Genomic DNA, 23500 nt, shown 5'->3' with positions numbered 1-23500 from the left:
TGTTCAGGTTCTTTGTCCATTTTTTAATTGGTTTGTTTATCTTCCTGGTGTGTAGTCATGTGAGTTCTTTATATATTTTGCAGATCAAACCCTTGTCTGAGGTATCATTGACAATTATGTTTTCCCATACAGTTGGTTCCCTTTTCATTTTGCTGATGTTTTCTTCAGACGTGCAGAAGCTTTTTAATTTGATGTAGTCCCATTTGTTTCTTTTTCCTTTTATCCCTTGCCTTAGAGGAGATATTGATAAAATACTGATGCATGGGATAGCTGACATTTTCCTGCCTATGTTCTCCTCTTGGGCTTTCATGGTGTCATGATTTATATTTAAGTCTTTTATCGATCTTGAGTTTATTTTGGTGTATGGTGTAAGTTGGTGGTCTAATTTCTTTTTTTTCTTTTTTTCTTTTTGCATGTGTCAGTCCAGTTCTCCCAACACCATTTGTTGAAGAGGCTATCTTTACCCCATTTTATGATTCTTTCCCCTTTGTCAAATATTAATTTACCATAGAGACATGCATTTATTTCTGGGCTCTCTATTCTGTTCCATTGATCTATGTGTCTGTTCTTTTGCTAGTACCAGATTTTTTTATTACCATGGCCTCGTAATATAGTTTGATATCAAGTATTGTGTGTGACCCCTTTGGAATTAGTATGATGCTAGCCTCATAAAAAGAGTTTGGAAGGCTTCCCTCTTCTTGGATTTTTTGGAATAGTTTAAGCAGAATAGGGGTTAGCTCTTTCCTAAATGTTTTGTAAAATTCTCCTGTGAAGCTGTCCAGTTCAGGGCTTTTGTGTGCCAGGAATGTTTTGATTACTGCTTCAATTTCACTAGCTTCTCTTGGTCTGTTGATACTTTCTGCCTCTTCTTGATTCAGTTTTGGAAGATTATATATTTCTACAAATTTGTCCATTTTGCTTAGGTTTTAAAATTTCTTAGCATACAGTTGTTTGTAGTAATTTCTTACAATCATTTGTATTTTGGTGGTACAGTTGTACCTACTTCTTTTGTTTCTGATTTTATTTTGGGGGGGTCCTCTCTCTTTTTTTGATGAATCTGGTTAAGGGGTTTTCATTTCTGTTTACCTTTTCAAAGAACCAGCTCCTGGATTTATTGATTTTTGAATTGTTCTTTTAGTCTCCATGTCATTGAATTCTGCTCTGATCTCAATTATTTCCTCCCTTCTACTAGCTCTGGGCTTTGAATGTTGTTGTTCCTCCAGTTTTGTAGGTATAGGGTTAGGTTGTTTATTTGAAATGTTTCTGTCTTTTTTAGGTAAGCCTATATTGCTATGAACTTCCCTCTCAGGACTGCCTTCACTGTGTCCCATAGATTTTGGATTATTCCATGTTCATTTTCATTTGTTTCCATAAACTTTTTGATTTCTTCATTGATCTCACTGTTAACCCATTCATTGTTTAATAAAATGTTATAGAGTCTCTAATATTTGAATGTTTTTTACTTTTTTCCTTGAGAATGGTTTCTAGTTTCAAGCCATTATAATTTTAGAAAATGCTTGACATGATTTCAATTTTCTTGAATTTCTTGTGGCTTGTTTTTTGTCTTACCATGTGATCTATCTTTGAAAATGTTCTATGTACATTTGAAAAGAAGGTATATTTTCCTTCTTGAGGTGAAGTATCCTGTATATATCAATTAAATCTATTTGATATACAGTGTCGTTCAATGCCACAATATCCCTGGTGATTCTTTGTTTAGAAAATCTATCCATTGTTGACACTGAAGTGTTAAAATCCCCTACAATGACTGTGTTGCTGTTGATGTCTTTCTTGAAGTCCTCTAAAATTTTCCTTATATATTTAGGTGCTCTTATGTTGGGTGTATATATGTTTACAAGGGTTATATACTCTTTTTGGACTACTCCTTTATGTACTATGTAGTGACCTTGTTTTTGTCTTTTTATGGCCTTTATTTTGAAATCTATTTTGTCTGATATAAATATTGCTACCTCAGCTTTCTTTTCATGTCCATTTGCTTGGAATATTGTTCCCAACCCTTCACTTTCGGCCTGTGTAGATCTTTTGTTCTGAAGTGAGTCTATTGTAGACAGCATATATGCAGATTGTGTTTTCTTTTTTTTTTTTTTTTTTTTAAAGATTTTTTTTATTTATTCATTTTTTAGAGAGGGAAGGGAGGGAGATAGATAGAGAGAGAGAGAGAGAGAGAGAGAGAGAGAGAGAGAGAGAGAGAGAGAGAAACATCAATGTGCGGTTGCTGGGGGCCGTGGCCTGCAACCCAGGAATGTACCCTGGCTGGGAAGCGAACCTGGGACACTTTGGTTCCCAGCCCGCGCTCAATCCACTGAGCTACGCCAGCCAGGGCCAGATTGTGTTTTCTTATCCATTCGGCTACCCAAGGTCTTTTGATTAGAGTGTTTAATTCATTTACACTTCAGGTTATTATTGATTGGTACTTGTTCATTGCAGTCTCTTGCAATGCTGGTTTGGTGGTGATGTACTGTTTCAGCTTTTTTTTTTTTTTTTTTTTTTTGGTCTGGGAAGCTCCTTATTTTGTCTTCCATTTTAAATGAGAGCCTTGCTGGGTAGAGTAGTTTGGTTGCAGACTTCTGCTTTTCTTTACTTGTAACATTACATGCCATTCCCTTTGGCTTGTAGTGTTTCTGTTGAGAAGTCAGGTGCTAGCCTTATGAAGGCTCCCTTGTACATTACTAGCTATTTCTCCCTTGCTGCCTTTAAGATTGTCTCTTTGGCTCTGGATGGTGTGAATCAGTGGACTGAGTGCTGGCCTGAGAACTAAAGTGTCACTAGTTCGATTCTTAGTCAGGGCAAATGCCTGAGTTGGTCCAGGTCCTCAGTAGAAGACACATAAGAGGCAACCACACATTGATGTTTCTATTCCTCTCTTCCTCTTTCCCTCACCCTCTCTAAAAATAAATATTTTTTAAAAAGATTGTCTCTTTTTCTTTAAATTTTTTCATTTTAATTTTGATGTGTCTTGGAGTGGACCTCTTTGGTTCATCTTCATTGGGACCCTCTGTGCTTCTTGGACGTGTGTGACTTTCTCCCTTACACTGGTTATAAGGATGCTCAAGGAACTTAGTGAGGACCTCAACGGCATAAAAATAACCCAGTCAGAAGTGAAAGATACACTAATTGAAATAAAGAACAATATACAGGGAAACAATAGTAGAGTGGATGAAGCCGAGCATCAAATCAATGATTTGGAACACAAGGAACCAAAAAACAACCATGAAGAACAACAAGGAGAAAAAAGAATCTAAAAAATGAGGATAATATAAGCAGCCTCTGAGACAGCTTCAAGAGGTGCAACACTTACATCATAGGGGTGCCAGAAGGAGAAGAGAAAGCAAGAAACCGGAAATCTATCTGAAAAGAAGTGAAAGAAATCTTCTCTAATTTAGTGAAGGAAATAGACAAGTCCAGGAAGCTTAGTGAGTCCCAATTATGATGGATGCAGAGTCCCACTCCAAGACACATCATAATTGAAAGGCCAAAGTTCAAAGATAAAGAGAGACTCTTAAGAGCATGAAGAGAAAAGAAGTTAGTTACCAAATAGTTGCCAGATTAGAGGCAGAAAGGGAGAATGGGTGAAGGGGTGGGGGAATTAAAAAGTATAAATAGAATATCCAAGATGGTGGCAGAGTAGCAAGCAGCTCTGTTTATCTGCTCTCAGACACCAGCCAGTTTTGAAGTCAGAACACAGAGGAGAGAACAAGTGAAAGCATTGGTGAGTGAGAGCATATGTGGAAGAGAGCATGGGGAGTGCACAGGAGTACCAAGAATTGGCCCACCTGAAGGGCATCCAGGGGCCAATGGCCCAAACTTTCTAGGTGGACTGGGAGCTGATGTCCTTGGCTTTCTAGGAGGACCATCACCGCTGTCCAGCCTAGCACTGTTGGCTGCACAGAGTCGGGCCACTGTAGACTGGCTCAGAACTGGTCAGCTACCAGGGCAGTAAGAGAAGACCTGGGAGGTACAAGCTCCAGAAACAACACAGCGGGAATAGGCAGGCCCAAGGCTGGAGACCTCTGGAGGGAGCAGGGACAGCATGCCATCGCTGCCTTGTGCTATAGTAGAGCTGAAGGAATCTTCTCAATGCCATCTAGGAAAGATTCAGAGAGAAACTGTCTAAAATTGTCAGAGGACCTGTAGGGAGGTGGCTAGCCCTGATCATGAGAGACTGTGATTTTGGGGAGAGACAGGACCCCTGTGCATGCTGAACAGGACCCCCAAGGACCTGCACTGCAGCATAGGGGCCATAGAGAAATTCTTTTAAAGGGGGAACTGAGGCATACCTGAGGCCTGGCAGGGACCCAGGCATGCAGGCCTGTGCACGCAGGTGGGACAGAAGCTTTGTTAACCAAAAAACTCAGAGGCAGAGAATACACTGAAGGAGTAGGAGGACCGACGCAACACTGCTCACAAGCAGCAGACAGAGCAGAATGAATCCTGACCTAATAACCTTCTGTGAGAGTGGCAGGCTTGGGTCTGGAAGGCAGAAGCTGAATGCCTGAGATTTGCTCTACTCAGCCAGAGCCTTTCACAGTCCAGCAACCCAACCCCCATTTGCAGGATTACAGGCTGGGCGGAGCAATGAGGGCAGAGCAGTGAGTTCAGGCCCAGGAGATCCCTGCAGTATACATTTCCTGAGGGGAAAAGAAGAAAAAGGCTCTTCACCAGACACTATGTGCTACACAGCTCCTCAGGCCCTGATTTACTAAACCCAGCAGAGTAGAGAAAATAGAGACAAAGGCAGCAAGATGGTATCTTCTCCCTGCAAAGCTGTTTAACATTTATTTCATATTCTTCATGTTTGAGCATAATGTGGCAATAGGTTTTATAATACAGTTTATTTCAAATCCCATATAGTGCTCGTCCCTTCTCTTACTCCACACTACCTCCTTCCTCCTCTTTCATATGTTTGTTTTAAATTCTATTTTCTCTTTAGCTATGACTTGTTTCTATTCCAAACTATTACTATTGCTCCCCACTCCAGCCTCTCAAAACCATTTGTGATTGTCATTAGTCATCTCACACTCCTTCGCCTGTTCTTAAAATACCCTTATTCTCTCCCCACCTTTATCAATCTTTACTCATAAGTTGTGGATAAGGTGGTTGTTGTTACAGTTCTTGAATCTTATTTCTAGATGGTGACTATCTTTGTATTTCAAATCTCAAATTTCACTGTTCCCCTTTTTCCTCCATTTTGCCTCCCTCCTGCCCTTCCCTTTTTTCATTTTAAATATTAATTTTTCCCTGTCTTAGCCAGGTTTTCCTTTCTGCACTCTTAGTATTCCTTCTCCCTCTATCCTGTCAAAATAACGTCTCTTTCCTCTAGACATCTCTTAAACTCTTCTTTCTTTCCTTGTGCCCTCTTATTCCCATTCCACCTGTATGAATCTTAGCTCATTGGTTGTTGATATCTCTGTGGTGGAGATTTCCCTGCAATTAGGGCTATATTATTTTATATGTAGATATATATTTTTTGTTATGGTTGTCTGTTTTTTCTCTCACTAGATATATACAAGTATACCTATACTTTTAATTTCAGTTTTAACTTAATACTACATGATTCTCCTCTCTTACTCCATTCTACTTCCCCTCCTCCCTTTTAGTTACAAAGTAAATTTTATTTTCTTTCCTCCTCTGCTGTGTATCTATTCCTTAGTCTTATTGTTGCCCCTCTTTCTACTCTCACAAAATCTCTTTTCTTTCAGTTAATCATCTCATATTCATTTTTCCATTCTTATAATAATCTTTATCTCTTCATACCTTTATTAATATTGGTGTGTTGGCTGTTGATAGTATAGTTGTGGGTGGGGGCAAGAATAGGTCTGTTTCCTAGGCTGTTTGGTTTTTGTTCTGGCAGCACCTGTACAACAGTATACAAAATGTGGAGGGTGGAGTGACTCTCAAATCAGTCAACCAGAGGAAAGAACTCACCGAAGAGTGACCCAACAACAGCCAAAACCCAATTACAACCACATAAAAGCCATAAAGGGCAGCACAAGAGCATCAAGCAGAGGTGATAAAGAATATTGTACCCTGAGTCCCAAAGGGCTCCTACTACAGAAGATCACACCAAAAAAGACAGGAAGTCAAAGCACATAAATCTAACAAGCAGAAACAAACCAGAAGAATCACCTAAAATAGGGAGACAAAAAAATAATCCCCAATTGAATGGAAAAGAGCAATCCACAGAAAGCATGCTAAAGAAAATTGAGGCAACCAAACTATCCAACATCAAGTTCAAAATAATGGTTATAAGGATGTTTGAGGAGCTCAGTGAGAACTTCAAAGAACTCCAGGGAAGCTTCAAGGAACTTACTGTGAAGTACACCAGCATGAAAAAGGACATAGAAACTATCCATAAGAGACAGGAGAAAATGAGTAAAAATACAGTATCTGAAATGAAGAACATTTTAGAAGGAAATAAAAACGGGTTAGATAAAGCAGATGATTGAATCACAGAGATGGATGACAAGGTAGAAAACAATTCCCAGGCAGAGATAAAAAATGGAAAAAGACTCAAAAAGAATGAAGAGGGTATAAGGGAGCTGCATGACAACATGACATATAATAATATCCGTATAATATGGATACCAGAAGGAGAAGAAGAAGAGCAAGGAACAGAAAAAAAACCTGTTTGAAAAAGTAACCACTATGGAAAACAGTATAGATTTTCCTCAGAAATCTGAAAATGGAACTGTCTTTTGATCCAGGGATTCCACTGCTGGGATTATACCCTAAGAATCCTGAAACACCAATTAAACAAACCTATGCACCCCTGTGTTCATAACAGCATTATTTATAGTAGTCAAGTTCTAGAAACAGCCTAAGTGCCCATGCGTAAATGAGTGGATCAAAAAATGGTGGTACATTTACACAATGGAATATTATACAGCAGAAAGAAAAAGGGAATTTCTACCCTTTGAGACAGCATGGATGAAGCTGGAGAGTATTATGCTAAATTAAATAAGCCAGGCAGTGAAAGACAAATACCATATGATCTCACCTGTAAGTGGAACTTCATCATCAAAACAAACAAAAGAACATTAAAGAATCAGACATGGAAATAAAGAACAAACTGACAGTGACTAGAGGAGAGGAAGGAGGAGCATAATGGGGGAAAGAAGGGAAACATGTACAAAGGACCCATGGACAAGGATAATGGGGTGGGGACTGCCTTTGGGAGCAGGGATTGGACAGGGTGGAAGAGAGCCATTGGGGGGGATGGGGACAACTGTAACTGATCAATGATAAAAAAAAAGAAGTACAAATAGATAGTTACAGAATAGCCATGGGGATGTAAAGCACAGTATACGAAATGGAGTAGCTAAAGAACTTACACGCATGACCCATGGACATCAACAAGGGTGGGTGGATTGCCTGAGGGAGTAGGGGTTGCTGGGAGGAGGGGGAAAAGGGGGAAAAATCAGGACAACTGTAATAACATAATCAATAAATATAACTTAAAAATTCTTATACCATAATATGTTCAAAATTAAATGGTAAATTTCCTTTATAACACACACAAAAAACAAATACCTAAGTGTAAATAAATGAAAAATTGAATTAAAAAATTTAAGGGTTTTTTCCCTGAAAGTTTGGGCTCAAAATGTGGATGCACATTTTACATGGCAAAATACAGTAATCTTCCTGGCATATGACTATGTTTTGGTAGCCAATTCCATACTCTTCATGTCCCAATTGAATTTCCCAAATATAGCAAATAAAGCGTTTTCTTCTACCCTCTGTCTAGGATACCATCTCTGAGGGAACATATCTCTAATGTCAGTAATAGACAAACAGCCCAACCTCCTTGAGAATGAACAGAGACAAGTAATGAGCTTGTGAAAAGTCTCAGAAATTTAAGAGCAGAGAACATTCTGAGGAAATATTTACCTTTGAAATATTCTAATTGAGATCTGAGAGGACATTCCATCTTTGAAGAGAGAATAATCTAAGCTTGCTTTCAGATAAAAAACATGATTATCAAATTTGTAAACACAGTGGAGATAGTGAACAGTACAGCAGACACTGCCATAAACCAAGTCCGTTATTGAGAATAAAGGCTAAAGGAATTCTTCTATAATCTATAAAATAAAAATATGATGATAATGACTCAAAAGGAAAACAACATGAAAAAAATTTCTGGAGTAAGGAAAGAAATTCTATAAGAATCAGAAATAAAAAAGCAGGTTAACCACAAAGGGAAAAATATCAGGTCACTCTCAGACTTGTCTTCCACACCACAAAATATGAGAAGACCATCGACCACCATCTATAATTTTATGGAAAACCAAGGTCATAATCCAAGAATTCTATATCCCACAAACCTATCACTCATGTATGAAGGCAGAAAAAAAATACTCCCAGGTGTGCAAGGACTCAGAAGGTATACACTTTTTGTTTAAGTTTTTGGTTTTATTTTCTTCTTTATAAATATTTTTAATTAATTTTTTTAGAGAGGGGAAGGGAAGGAGAAAGAGGAGGAGAGAAACATCGATGTTCAGTAGAGACATCCATCTGATTGCCTCTTGCACACCCCCAACTAGGGATGTGGCCCACAACCCAGGCATATGCCCTGACTGGGTATCAAACTGGCAACGTTTTGGTTCAAAGACCAATGCTCAATCCACTGAGCCACACCAGCCAGGACTTATTTTCTTTTTTTTATTGTATTTTCTCCATTACTGTTTAGCCCCCACATGCCCCCTTCCTCCCCCCACCACAGTCACCACATTGTTGTCCATGTCCATGAGTCCTTTTTCCTTTTTGCTTGATTCCTCCACCCCCTAACCTCCCCAGAGCTGTCATCCTGGTTTCTATCTATGAGTCTGTCACCACTTTGCTTGTTAGTTCAGTTTTTTTCATTAAATTCCATGTATAATTGAAATCATAGGGTGTTTGTCTTTCCCTGACTGGCTTATTTCACTTAGCAAATGTCCTCCAGGTCTATTCCTGCTGTCACAAAGGGTAAATTTTCTTCTTTTTTATAGCCAGGTAGTATTCCATTGTGTAAATGTACCATAGTTGTTTTATCTACTCAGCTACAGATGGACATTTGGGCTGCTTCCAAATATTGACTATTGTAAAAAATGCTGCAATGAACATAAGGGTGCTTATGTTCTTTCAAATGAGTGTTTTGGGTTTCTTTGCATATATTCCTAGAAGTGGAATACTGGGTCATAAGGGAGTTCCATTTTTAATATTTTGAGGTAACTCCATACTGCTTTCCATACTGGCTGCACCAATCTGCATTCCCTATTTCCTCCATGCCCAATCTTTCTTTGCAATGAAATTTTCCTGAACACAGATTGTGGAAGGAGGCCTCAAACATTTGACCACAGGTCTTGGAACCAGTGCTAGACACATACCCCAAAGTAAGCCAATTAGGTTATTCTGAGAATTGGAAATAGCATTCTGAAGGACTGTTCAGCTCTAGGCATTTTGAACAGAGAGGTCATACAGAAGTCATGCAGACTCAGGTTGGGAGTCCCTAAACCTGCAAACTGAAACTATGGTGGAGAAGTGGGGCTCTGAGAGAGGGGAAGAATCTGATTTGCAGAAAGAAGTAGGAGAATGGAGTGTATCCAGAAAAAGAAGGAAAGAAAAACAATGATGTATTTTCCTGTTCTTGGTTATCTAAAGAGGCTGCCTATTGTTTTTGTTTTATGAGACCCTCTTTTTAATCATTTTTGTGGTTTTTTTTCTGTATCAGTTCATATATTTTTTGGTTGCAAGTAACAGAAACAAACTCAGATTAGCTTGTGCAAGAAACAGAATGTTTTATAAAGATATGAGTGGCTTGAAAAATCCAAAGGCAGGAAAAAACGGCCTTGGGAAGGAATCAAAGTCTCAAACACCCAGGAAGTCCTCTCTTTCCATATCTAATCTCTGTCTCTTAACACATATTTGCTGCATTCCTTTCTCTCTTACTGACCATTGATTCTTGCTGCTTCCTGGTCCACAGGGTGAGAAATGATTACCAACAGCTGTAGAGTTTCCATCTCCTCCTTTGTTTAAGAGAGCTGTTAAACTGAGACTGGAAAGAGTCTCAATTCCAAGAGCTACAGAGAAAAGGCTTATTAGTTCTGTTAGGATCAGATGACCACTCTCAGCCCAATTATCTGTGTCCAGAGAACAGGGTCATGTTTACAAACCTGGTGTTTGGAAGCTCACACTTGTATATTCAGCATGGTTCCCAAAGTCCTCCTAAAAGGTATCTATCAAGGATTTTAATTACAAAAATAAGTACATTGGACAATAGAAATGTTGGTGAGAACATGGAGAAATCAGAGCCATCATACATTATTAGTGGGAATATAAATGGTGCAACTGCTTTGGAAAATAGTTTGGCAATTCCTTCAATAGTGAAACATAAAGTTACCATATGACCGAGCAATTCCACACCTAGGTGTATACCCCAAAAAGTGAAAACATGTCCACATAATTGCTTGTATGCAGATGTTCATAGCAACATTATTTATGATAGCTCCAAAGTGGAAACAACTAAAATGTTTGTCAATTAATGAGTTTACAAACAAATTGTGGTGTGTCTATACAGTTGAATACTATTCACCCATAAAAAAACAATGAAGTACTGATATATGGCACAGCTTGGATAAATCTTGAAAAGTGCCAAGTAAAAGAAGCCAACATGCAAAGCCAAGGGAACCCTAGTGCACTGTTGGTAGGAAAGAAGACTAGTACGGCAACTGTAGAAAACATTATGGAATTTCCTAAAAAAACTAAAGGTGGAACTGCCTTTCAATCCAGCGATCCCACTGCTGGGACTGTACCCTAAGAATCCTGAATCACCAATTCAAAAGAACCTATGCACCCCAATGTTCATAGTCGTGTTATTTACAATAGCCAAGTGCTGGAAACAGCCTAAATGCCCATCAGTAAATGAGTGGATCAAAAAGCTGTGGTACATTTACACAATGGAATACTATGCAGCAGAAAGAAAGAAGGAGCTCCTACCCTTCGTGACACCATAGATGGAACTGGAGAGTATTATGCTAAATGAAATAAGCCAGGTGGTGAAAAACAAATACCATATGATCTCACCTATAAGTGGAACATAATCACCAAAACAAACAAGCAAGCAAAATAGAACCAGAGACTTGGAAATAAAGAACAAACTGACAGTAACCAGAGGGGAAAGGGGAGAGGGATAACGGGGGAAAGCAGGGGAAGAGTCGTCAAGGAACTTGTATAAAGGACTCATGGACACAGCCAAACGGGGTAGGATCGAGAGTGGGAGGTGGGGATGAGTGGGATGGAGAGGACTGGCAGGGGGAAATGGAGACAACTGTACTTGAACAACAATAAAAATAAATAAATAAAAAAATTAAATTTAAAACAGTTTAAAAAAGAAGACATGCTATCTCAAAAAATATCTACATAATAAAAACTTCACTTTTGCGCCCTGGCTGGTGTAGCTCAGTGGATTGAGCGTGGGCTGCGAACCAAAGTGTCGCAGGTTCGATTCCCAGTCAGGGTACATGCCTGGGTTGCAGGCCAACGCCCCCAGCAACCGCACATTGATGTTTCTCTCTCTCTCTTTCTCCCTCCATTCCCCCTCTAAAAATAAATAAATAAAATCTTTAAAACAAAATAAAACAAAACAAAAACCTTCACTTTTACTCCAAAGTAAAAAGTGGAAGTAGGTTTCTGGTCACCTCTAAGGAATAACTATTGTTAATTGATTGCTGTATATTCTTCCAGACCCTTTTTATGCATATAAAATATATATTCATTCTCTATAAATAGATTTGGTGAGTTTTCTTTTTCACAAAGATCAAATAAATGGAGTCATCTGATATGCTGATTTGAACCTTGCATGAGTATTATGTTAACCAGAGCCTGTACTCAGTACTTGCTGCTGGACAGAGTGCATTTATAGGTAGTCTTCTATAAGGTATATTCCTTCTATAAGGAGGGTAGGAGAATTCCTTGCCTTCCAAGAGCCCTTGCTTCTGCAGTCCAAGGACTTCTCACACAGTTGTCCTTGTTTCGTCCTTCAAGTAATCACCCTTGGCTCTCTTGCCACAAGTTTCTATTATCTCTAATCTTGGAATACTCCCTCCTCCAAGAGGACTTCAAGTTTTGTAGCTTTTTTTATTGCCTGCTTGTGTGATTCAAGGTTTGGTTTCCTTTATCCTTCCAGTCACATTTGTCTTCCCTCTTCCACAGATTCCTCATAATTCTAGATCTATTGAAAGTGCCTCTTGTAGTTTGCAAGCAATATATTTATTTCTTTTTCTGTCATTTGTAATGGTTATTCTTTTATTAAAAATTGTTGTTCTATTACAGTTGTCCCAATTTTCTCCCACCGCTCACTCCTTCCCCATCCACCCCTAGCTATTTCTTTTAAAAATAGATTTCTGTCATTTTCAAATATTTAGAGTAGAAGCAGGATGCTGGAGCATGTACTCAGTCCTCTACTCTCCATACTGTTTTGTGACTTGTTTTTTTCATTAAGCAGTCAGTATATGAGGTATTGATTAGGGTCCCTTAATTGCAAGCAATGAAATCTGATTTACTCTAACAAAAGAATAAAAGGAATTTACTGGAAGAAGAATGATAGAACCCATAGAATCAAAGAAAAAACTGAACAGAACCTCAGAAAGGACAAGAATCAGGTCAACTTCTAAGATCTAGGTAATCACTTGGACTGGATGCCATTGTTGAGATATTTTCCAGCAATATTTTCCTATTTTTCTGTTATTATACTAAAAAAAAAGAGTACCATTACCATTAACTACCTTGTAGACACAGACAAAAGTATGGTGATTACCAGAGGAAAAGGGAACTAAGGGGGGAAGTAGAAGAGGGTAAAGGGAGGATAAATGATGATGGAAGGAGACTTGACTTTGTGTGGAGAATACACAATACAATGTACAGATGATGTATTATGGAATTGTGCATCTGAAACCTATATAATTTTATTAAATGTCATTCAAATAAATTCAATAAAATATTAAAAGTATTTATAGATATACATACATGTGTGTAACACATAAAGCAATGATATGCAAATGGAAATCTTTATTTCTACAACCAATCAAGAGACTGTGACTGGTATTTATTTTTTTGGTTGTTGGTTGTTTTTTATTATTATTTTTATTGCATTTTTCTATTACCATTTATCCCCCTTATACATCCTTCCCCACCCCACAATTACCACACTGTTGTCCATGTCCATGAGTCTTTATTCCTTTTATCTGGATCTCTCCACCCCTTAACCATCCATCAAATGCTGTCATCTACTCTCTATCTATGAGTTGGTCTCTATTTTGCTTGTTAGTTCAGTTTGTTCATTTGATTCCACATGTGAATGAAATCATATGGTATTTGTCTTTCTCTGACTGGCTTATTTCACTTAGCATAATGTTCTCCAGGTCCATCTATGCTGTTGCAAAGGGTAAAATTTTCTTCTTTTTATGGCCAAGTAGTATTCCATTGTGCAAATGTCCTGTAGTTATTTTATCCATTCGTCTACTGATGGACACTTGGGCTGCTTTCATATCTTGGAAAGTAAGTGACTCTGCAATGAATGTAGGGGTGCTTATGTTCTTTCAAATTAGTGTTTCAAATCGGTGATATCTCCTTGCAGTTTTAATTTGCATTTTTCTGGTGATTAGTGACATTAAGCATCTTTTTACATATCTGTTGGCCATCTGTATGTCCTCTTTGAAAAAGTGATTATTCAGGTCCTTTGCCCATTTTTTAATTGGATTGTTTGGGGGGGGGTTGGTATTGAGTTTTATAAGTTATTTATAAATTTTGGATATTAACCCCTTATCAGATGCATCGGTGAATATGTTTTCCCATTCAGTAGGTTGTCTTCTTATTTCATCAACGATTTCTTTTGCTGTGCAAAAAGTGCAAAAACTTTTGAGTTTGATGTAGTCTCATTTGTTTATTGTTTTCTTCTGTTTCCCTTGCCTGAGGAGATACATCAGAAAAATATTGCTATGAGCAATGTCTGAGATTTTATTGCCTATGTTTTCTTCTAGGATTTTTATAGTTTTGGGTCTAACATTTAAGACTTTGATCCACTTTGAATTTATTGTTGTGTGTGGCATAAGAAGGTGGACTGTTTTCATTTTTCTGCATGTATCTGTCCAATTTTCCCAACACCATTTATTCAATAAACTATCTTTAGCCCATTTTATGTGCTTGCTTCCTCTGTCAAATATTAATTTACTATAAAGGTGTGGGTTTACTTCTGTCTCTCTATTCTGTTCCATTGATCTATGTGTCTGTTTTTACTAGGCTGTTTTGATTACTATGGCCTTGTAGTATAGTTTAATATTAGGCAGCATGATTCCTCCAACTTTGTTCGTCTTTCTCAGGATCACTGTTGATATGCAGGGCCTTTTGTGGTTCCATATAAATTTTTTAAAAAATTTTAAAGAGTTTTATTTATTTATTTTCAGAGAGGGATGGGAGGGAGAGAGACAGACAGACAGACAGAGAGACAGAAACAGAGAGAGACAGACAGACACATCAATGTGTGGTTGCTGGGGGTCATGGCCTGCAACCCAAGCATGTACCCTGACTGGGAATCAAACCTGCGACACTTTGGTTTGCAGCCCGCACTCAATCCACTGAGCTATGCCAGCCAGGGCTTCCATATAAATTTTTGAAATATTTGTTCTAGTTCTGTGAAATACATCATTAGAATCTTGATAGGAATTATGTTGAATCTATAGATTTCTTTGGGTAGTATGGACATTTTAATGATGTTAATTATTCCTATCCATGAACATGATATGTGCTTCCACTTATTTGTATCTTCTTCAATGTCTTATCATTTTCTTGTGACTGGTATTTATGACCTCCCTCCCCCACTTCCAATTCTAAATTTTGAGTCCTTGGTGATCCTGCCTATATGGAGTTACTTTAGTCTTCCACTACCTTTTACTTTTGGACATGGTGGTAGCAGGAAGTGCCAAGGAAATGGTACCATCCATACTCACTCCTGCCCCACTGGACAGCAGCAGCTCTATTTCCCCTTGAGAGAGTCAATCATGCCAGCCTAATCAGTAACTCCCTCCCTTTTTTTCTGGCTTGTCTCTCCAATGGCATGAGAAGCTTGATATGATAAAATAGCTGTTGTCAAATAATCCCTCAGGGGAAGCATTCTTCTCTTCAGTATTAAAAACTTTAAACTGGAAGAGTTCATAGTCACAAAGAGAGGAAGCAATATGTTTACAAGTGGTTCATTATGTGTAATTGTGAGACAAGTCACTCCTCTTTCTATCCCTTGATTCCTGGATCCATGTGTTCTAGCTATGAATAAAAGCACCACATATTTATCAGTTACTTTAGAATGGTACCCCAATTTAACAAGGTGGTGTATTCCAACTGGTACTACTATTACCCTTCCCATTCTATAAGGCTAGTTTCTTTGGGTAATGGGATATGTGGTAAAACCAGTGAATACCAGGTCATTGACTGAGTTTTTCTGTTGTAAGATGAGTTTCTTGGTCAGAACAGTGTTCTATGTGGTATTATAATGGTAAATGAGGTGTTCAATAAGTGAGATTTGCAGAAGCATAGTCAACAAGAAAGATAAATCCATTTCCAGAATAGACATTAGAGAGATAATAAGTCACTGCCTCCTCCACAAGCGAGGGGGCACAGTATAATCAACATGCCACTGTGTAGTTGGTTTGTCCTCTTGAGCCATGATGCTTCACTGGGAGCTCATGACAAGCAATCAGGTTTAATAAAATGTCAGTCATCAAAGATCAATTCAGCCTTATTAGGAGGAGTTGGTCCTTTGTTCATGACTCTTTTGTGCAAGCACTGGGTGACTGGGAAGGGAGGTTGATTGATAGTCATGGGATGAGTCATCTTGTCCACCTGAGTATTTAGAGCCTCTACTGTAGTTGGGGCCTTTGGTGAGTATTATCAGGTTATATAAATAGTCCCAAACCCTGGGACCATTTTGAGAGTTACGTGTGCACGCTTCTTCCCCAGATCTCTATGCCATTATACTTCCAATCTTGCTCCTTTCCAGTTCCCACCCCTCCAACTAAACCATTAGAAATTGCCTATGACTTAGTGTAGGTGCACACTTCTGTCTTTCCTTCCTAACAAAATGTACTATCAGTTTTATTGCTTAAAGTTCTGCTCACTGATAAGATGTTGCTTCACTATTGCCCTCCATGAGTAGAACTGTAACACTGTAGCAGTCTACTTCTAACTGGTGATAGCAAACATATCATAGACCAATCAGTAAACTAGGCCAACTAGTTTTTTTATTCCTCTATAATTTAGCCATAGGTAATTCTTCATGATCCCATAGGTATAGGATCCAGGGAATGTGAGCTACCTGCTCACAAAACTTATTTCTGCTTCTAGTACCTGCTTGAGTGAAATCTTGTATTTACTTTCCTTTTATTATGGAATACTTGTGGGAACACCATTTTTTATTCCTTGGTAGATCAGAAATAAAAATTAATGATAAGCATCTAAGGTTGTGTGCCGAGGAGTATTGTATGCCTCGGGTAAGGCATTCAGTCTCCACCAGAGCAAAGCAAGATGTACTACTCAAAAGGAGATCAGTGCTTAATGAAGAGGCACAGATTTATTTCAATCCCCTAAAAATCTCAGTTGAGACTCCCCCGTCAGAATCTTCCATAGAATCCCTTTCCTTTGCAGATTAAACTGTTTGTTTCATTAAAGAGATAGGGGGGAAAGTCTGAATGAATTTTTGATTTTGCAATGTCTGCAGTTCCCCTCCCTCAGTCAGCACCTAAGAGAGAAAAGGAGCTTTCCACCAATTCTTTTGTGATAGCCTGAGGTGTAGAGATTCCTGGAGAGAAATGCAGTAAGCAGTTGAGAATGTCCTTATCACTACAGCTCCCAAGAGATACATACTCTCATGCTAGCTCATACTTCAACAATTGCCTCCAGCAATCCATCAAAATTTCTAGTTTCAAGTTCTTACTCTCTTATATGGTATCTAACAGTACCTGTCCCAGGGAAGCAAATGTTCAGGTCCTGCATGTCCCTGCGGAGCTTGTCTCTCTCCAGGTCATTTGACTTCTGACTTCAGGTCTTTATGAAGTCCTTAATTTGCTCTCTGTTCAGTTTTTTTTCTCATCAGGGCAGGAGTGACATCTTTCTAGCTCTCTACTTGTTCAAGTTGAAAATGGAAGGTCTTAAGATATTTGAAATTTTCATATGTCACAAAATATTATTCTTCTTTTGACTTTTTCATTCGTGTAAAAATGTAAAAACCATTGTTACTTCACTGGCTGTAGTAAAGCAGGCAACAGGCTGGATTTGGCTCACTGGTGGTTGTATGCCAACCTTTGACCTAAGGGATTTAATGCTAGTTTATGGATGGTCATCTCTTATGGGGAAAAGTCTGTAGAAGGTCTTCCAAAAAAGGTTTCCTCACTCTTAGAGATACATAGAAAAGACAGTTTACATTCTTAACTTTGATGATGCATGTCTGAACATGATACATGAAACTTCAACAGCCACCCTGCAACTCTGAGGGGACTAGCCTGAAGGTAATGCCAGGAGGCTGAGGATGGCAGAGCAGAAAAATGAAAAGAATTTGGTTTCTTGAGGACACACACTATCAAGCACCTAAATTAACAAACACTTCAGCCATGCTACTTCAGAACTTTTTATTTTTTTAATTAAAAGAATTATTCATTGATTTGAAAGAGAGAAATAATTTGTTATTCCACTTATTTATAGACTCGTTAGTTGATTCTTATATGTGCCCTGACCAGAGACCAAACCTACAACCTTGGCATATCTGGACAGCTCTCCAAAAAACTGAGCTATCTGCCTAGGGCTCAGAAATTTTTATATGAGATAATAAAATTTTCTTATCTTTAATTATTGTTTTCTTACCGAGTTATAGTTTTTCTAGGCATCCTAACTAAAACAATGAGTCAAATAGTCTAGTTTCTTTTTACATCATGAAAATAAGTATTCTGGTCATTGACAAGTGCTGTTAAGAAAATGAAAATACAGCCACAGAATGGGAGAAAATATTTGCAAATCATATATTTAATAAAGGACTTGAGTCCAAAATCTATAAAGAGCTCTCAAAACTCAATAATAAGAAACAAACACAATTAAAATAAATAACAGGCAAAAGATTTGAGCAGACACTTTACCATAGGAGATATAGGGACTGCAATAAACACACAAAAAGATACTCAACATCATTAATCATTGGGGAAATGCAAACCACAATGACATACCACCACTCCTTATTAAAATGCCTAAAATTAAAAAGGCTAACGAAACCAGTTGTTGGGGAATATAGAGGAACTGGAACTCTCATACACTGCTTGTGAAATATAAAATGGTACAACCACTATGGAAAACAGTATGGAGGTTCCTCAAAGAATCGGCAACCCCTCTTCTGCATATCTACACAAAATATTTGAAAACATTTATGCACAAAGATATGTGAACCGTTATGTTCATTACATCATTATTCATAATGGCCAAGACATGGAAACATCTGAAGTGTCCCTAAATAGATGATTGGATAGAAATGTGGTACAGATATACAATGGAATACTACTCAGCCATAAGAAAAGATAAAGCAATGCCATTTGCAACAACATGGATGGATCTTGAGAATATCATGCTAATTGAAATAACTCATACAGAAAAAGTCAAGAACCATATGATTTCACTCATGTGGAACATAAAACTGAAAGCAACAAATGAACAACTAAGACAAACAAAAACTCATAGACACAGACAACAATATAGTGGTTACAAGAGGAAAAGGGAGGTGGTTGGGGTAGTAAAGGGTAAAGGGGGTCAAATATATGGTGAGGAAGGAGATTTGACTTTGGGTGGTAAGCACGCAATGCAATATACAGATGGTACATCATAGAATTGTATTTGACTTGGGGTGTTGAACACACAATACAGTGTACAGGTGATGTGTTGTAGAATCATGCATCTGAAACCTGTGTAACTTTTGCTATTCAGTGGCTCCCCAATAAATTCAATAAAAGGGTGAAAAGAATTGTACACTTGAAAGCTATATAGTTTTATTAACCAATGTCACTCCAGTACATTTAATTTTAAAATGTTAAATATATATCTGCGATGTGATTGAACCATTCTTCTCCTAGGAATTTATCCAAGAGAAATTAAAGCACATTTTCACAAAAAGACTTGTACAAGAATATTTATAGCCATTTTTTTGTTTCCAAAGGCTCTATTGTTAAATATACTTTAGAAAAGAAAGATTGATCTTATTGCTTCCAAGTCAATGGAATGAAGAGCTGTGTCTAGGGACACATCCAAGTTGAGTGGAAGGTGGTTGATGCTTTGTCCACCTCTTGTTCATAGATCCAGTTAAAAGAACAAGACTTATAGTTGATTAATTCTTTGTGCTTAAACGATAGCCTGATTTCTCTCTCAGCACTTTTTACTGAATTGCTGCTGTGAATGATGTTCCTGCCAACTTGAATGCAAAAGCCTCCCTGAATGGTACCTGGCTTAGAGTCTGTTGGATTGGTCCCCCCAAGCATCATTCTTCTTGTCTTCACCGCATTCAGCCCCTCCCAGACCATGGCCACTGCAGGCCCTGAGTTCATGTACTTCACATTCATCTACTTCACCAGCCTGGGGTAGAATGGGCAGTCTTTCAAGTCAATGTAGTGCTGCTTCAGGAGTACCTCAAAGGCCTTGAAGAAACTTCATGACCACAAGGCTGAATGCCTTCTGCTTGAAGCAGTTGAATATTGCCCACTAAGCTTCACTGCATGCCATCCTTGATGGCAATGAAAGTGAGCTCCAAGTTGGCCATGATCAGAGGAGCTAACTGGGGGTTAGAGGGATTGCAAAGGGTAACTGAAGAGACTGCTGGAGCCAGGAGTCACCCCTATAGCTACTTTTTTTTTCTTGCTTTGTTCCCAATATCCATGCTATTTTGATATCTATCTGGATTCTTCTTTCTCTCCCCTATCCCCCTTTGGCTTGGGAATTGTGATCTCTTTCAACACTGAAATTTTTTGTCAGATAAAAATATTCTCCCATAAACAAGAATTTGTATGTAGCATCCTCTGACATTTAAGAAACAAATATTTCTGTGTATTTAGAATCCTACATAAATAATTACATACATATGTTACATACACTGAGTGTAGTATTTTAGAATCTAGCCTGAGTAGATGGTGACATCACTAATAGAAATTAAGAGCACAGTTGCCCAGGTCCATGTATCCACACACAAAAAAATTAAAAACACAGGAAAACTCACATATTTATGGTCAATTAATATTTGACAAAGGAGGCAAGAGCACAAAATGGAGTAAAGACAGTCTCTTCAATAAACAGTGTTAGTTGGAGGACACATGGACAAAAACTAGGGGTGGGGGGTAATGGGGGAAGGGGGGAGAGTTGGGTGGGTGGGCTGGAATGGGAGTAGGGGGGAGAAAACTGTACTTGAACAATGATTAAAATAAAAAAATAATAAAAAAATAAATAAACAGTGTTAGGAGAATTGGACTGGTACATGCAAAAAAAAAAAAAAAGAATGAAACTGGGCCAGCAACTTACACCATACACAAGAATAAACTCAAAATGGATAAAAGACTTAAATATAAGTAGTGATAACATAAATATTCTGGAGGAAAATATAGGCAGTAAATTTTCAGATATCTCACATAACAACATTTTTGCAGATACATCTCCTAGGACAAGGGAAATAAAGGAAAAATAAACAAATAGGACTACATAAAATTTAAAAAGCTAAAGAAACCATTATCAAAATGAAAACAGAACCAACCATATTGGAGAACATATTTGCCAATGATACCTTGGACAAGGGTTTAATCTCCAAAATGTATAAAGAACTCATCTAACTCAACCCCAGGAAGACAAACACTCCAATTAAAAAATGGACAATGGATCTGAAGAGACACTTCTCTAAGGAGGACGTACAGATGGTCCACAGACATATGAAAAGATGCTCAACATCACTAGCCATAAGTGAGATGCAAATTAAAACCACCATGAGATATCACCTCTCACAGGTCAGAATGGCCATCATTAATAAATCAACAAACAACAAGTGTTGGTGAAGATTTGGAGAAAAGGGAACCCTGGTACACTGTTGGTAGGAATGCAGAGTTGGGCAGCCACTGTGGAAAGCAGTATGGAATTTCCTCAAAAAACTAAAAATGGAACTACCTTTTGATCCAGCTATTCATTTTCACCATAACTTTATTGATTTGGATATTTTCAGTATGTTGGCTATCTTCTGCATGGTATAACGTTGATTGTTCTCAATAATGTCTCATTTTGATTGCTATCAACTTCAACTGTTCTACCCAACCATGGAGCATCATCATCCAATGAGAAATCTCCAGCACAAGACTTTGCAAACCACTTTTGACATGTTCAGTTAGTCACAGCACCTTCTTATATGCTGCACAAATCTCTTTTTTTTTTTTGCAATTCAGTTGCATTTTTACCTTTCTTGAGAAATAAAGCATAATATGCTGAAAATGTTGCATATTTTCTTCCACCTTCAATATTAAAATGGCTATACAAAAATTCAATTTTGATAAGTTTTTTAAGTGCATGCTGCTATGACAGCTGTCACAATACATTCTAGCAAAATTGTTTCAAATAAAGTTAAAGACAACTAAGCACTACTAGAGCCACCTTACAGAAAAAAAAAAACTTTTTGGCCATCCCAATACAATAGCCAAGATTTGAAAACAACCTAGGTACCCATCAGTAGATGAGTGGATAAAAATGCTGTGGTACATCTACACAATGGTATACAGCACAGCAGAGAGAAATAAGGAATTCCTATGTTCTACAACAGCATGGATGGAAATGGAGGCTAGTGTGCTCAGTGAAATAAGCCCGTTGATGAAAGACAAATACCATATGATCTTACTTATGAGAAAAATATAGTGAACAAAATAAATTAATGGGCAAAATAGAACCATAGGCATAGAATCATAGAATAGAAAGACAACTATAAGAGGGGAGGGGAGAAGATGGCTGATTGAAAGAAGGTGAAGGGATTAGTCAAAAAACACATATGAAGGACTCATGGACATAAATGACAGTGAAGGGACTGATTGTGGAAGAGAGGAATGGGCTGGGTGCAGGGGAGCAAGGGGGAAAAGTGAGATAACTGTAATAGCATAAAGAAAATATAAAAAGAGCACAGGAAAAACAGTAGGTTTGGGGAGTAATCTACTGATAGCCACAAAAACACTGAAGCACTGTCCCAGTATCTTCTCAAAGGGTTTTTTTTTTTCCATTACAGGATGGGACAAAATTCACATGTTAAGGAAAATTGAGTTTTAATTGACAGTAAATTCAATGTGGGTCAACACTGAGACGCAGTTACCAAAAATATTTTTTAAGATTGTATTTATTTTTGAGAGAGGGGAAGGGAGGGAGAAGGAGAGGAAGAGAAACATCAGTGTGTGGTTGCCTCTCACATGGCTCCTACTGGGCTGTGGGGACCTGGCCCACAACCCAGGTATGTGCCCTGACTGGGAATCGAACTGGTGATCCTTTGGTTTACAGCCCCCACTCAATCTGGTGAGTTACACCAGCCAGGGCTGCCAAAAATAATTATAAGGTTATACTCATTTTATTTTTAATAGTTTCAAACTGGTAACAATTCAAAAGCCCATCAACATGTGAATGGATAAACAAATTGAGATACAGCCATACAATGTAATTCTACTCAGCAACAAAGGTGAATGAACAACTGATGCAACAGCATGGATGAATCTCAAAATAAAGTGTGCTGAGTAGAAGAAGCCAGACCACACCCCCCCAAAAAAAGACTATATACTGCATGACTCCATTTATGTGAAGTTCGCATGTAAAATTGATCTAGAAAGTTCAAATTAATCTATAGTGCTAAAAAGAAGAGCAGTGGTTGCATAGGGGTATGTGCAGGGGAGCAAGGGTAGGTAGGAGGGATTACAAAGAGTCAAAGGGAAATTTTGAGTAGTGATGAACATATTCATTACACTGATTGAGGTTACATACGTATATATATTCAGTGAAACTATGTTCAATTTATTACATGTTAATTGCACCTCAGCAAAAACTCTTAAAATAAAAAATCTTTGTTTACACAAATTTAGGTGGGGTTTCTATTACTTTTGGCTAAAGTTTTTAACTGATATGGCCATCATAGTTAGGCAAATTATGTCTAAATGATACATTTAACTGATCTCCAATTTACTTGCATAATGGTAGAACAAAAACCAGATAATTGAAATTGAAACTAGATAAAAGGAAATAGCGCACAGCAATCATTACCAGTCCAAAGTCCAGACTCTACTGGGGTAGCAAAGATTCCCTTCCCTGCTATCAGTCCTTGATCAACTAATCTATCTGCTCTTACTTGTGTGTCTGTCTTTGGGAGAATTTCTCTGGCTTGTTGTCCTCCTTGGCCCCATAGAAGATACTTATTGGGGAAAACTCTTTTTCT

The 23500-nt window shown here is 38.0% G+C and overlaps 1 pseudogene; it reads right to left on the bottom strand.

Moving 5' to 3' along the window:
- Positions 1–19224: 19224 nt before the first annotated feature.
- On the bottom strand, positions 19225–19831 carry LOC114505713 (annotated as a pseudogene).
- Positions 19832–23500: the final 3669 nt, after the last annotated feature.

This window comes from Phyllostomus discolor, chromosome X (genome assembly GCF_004126475.2).
Source record: "Phyllostomus discolor isolate MPI-MPIP mPhyDis1 chromosome X, mPhyDis1.pri.v3, whole genome shotgun sequence".
NCBI lineage: Eukaryota > Metazoa > Chordata > Mammalia > Chiroptera > Phyllostomidae > Phyllostomus > Phyllostomus discolor.
Note: the sequence above shows the minus strand (reverse complement) of the source record. Positions and strands in the feature narration are given on the sequence as shown.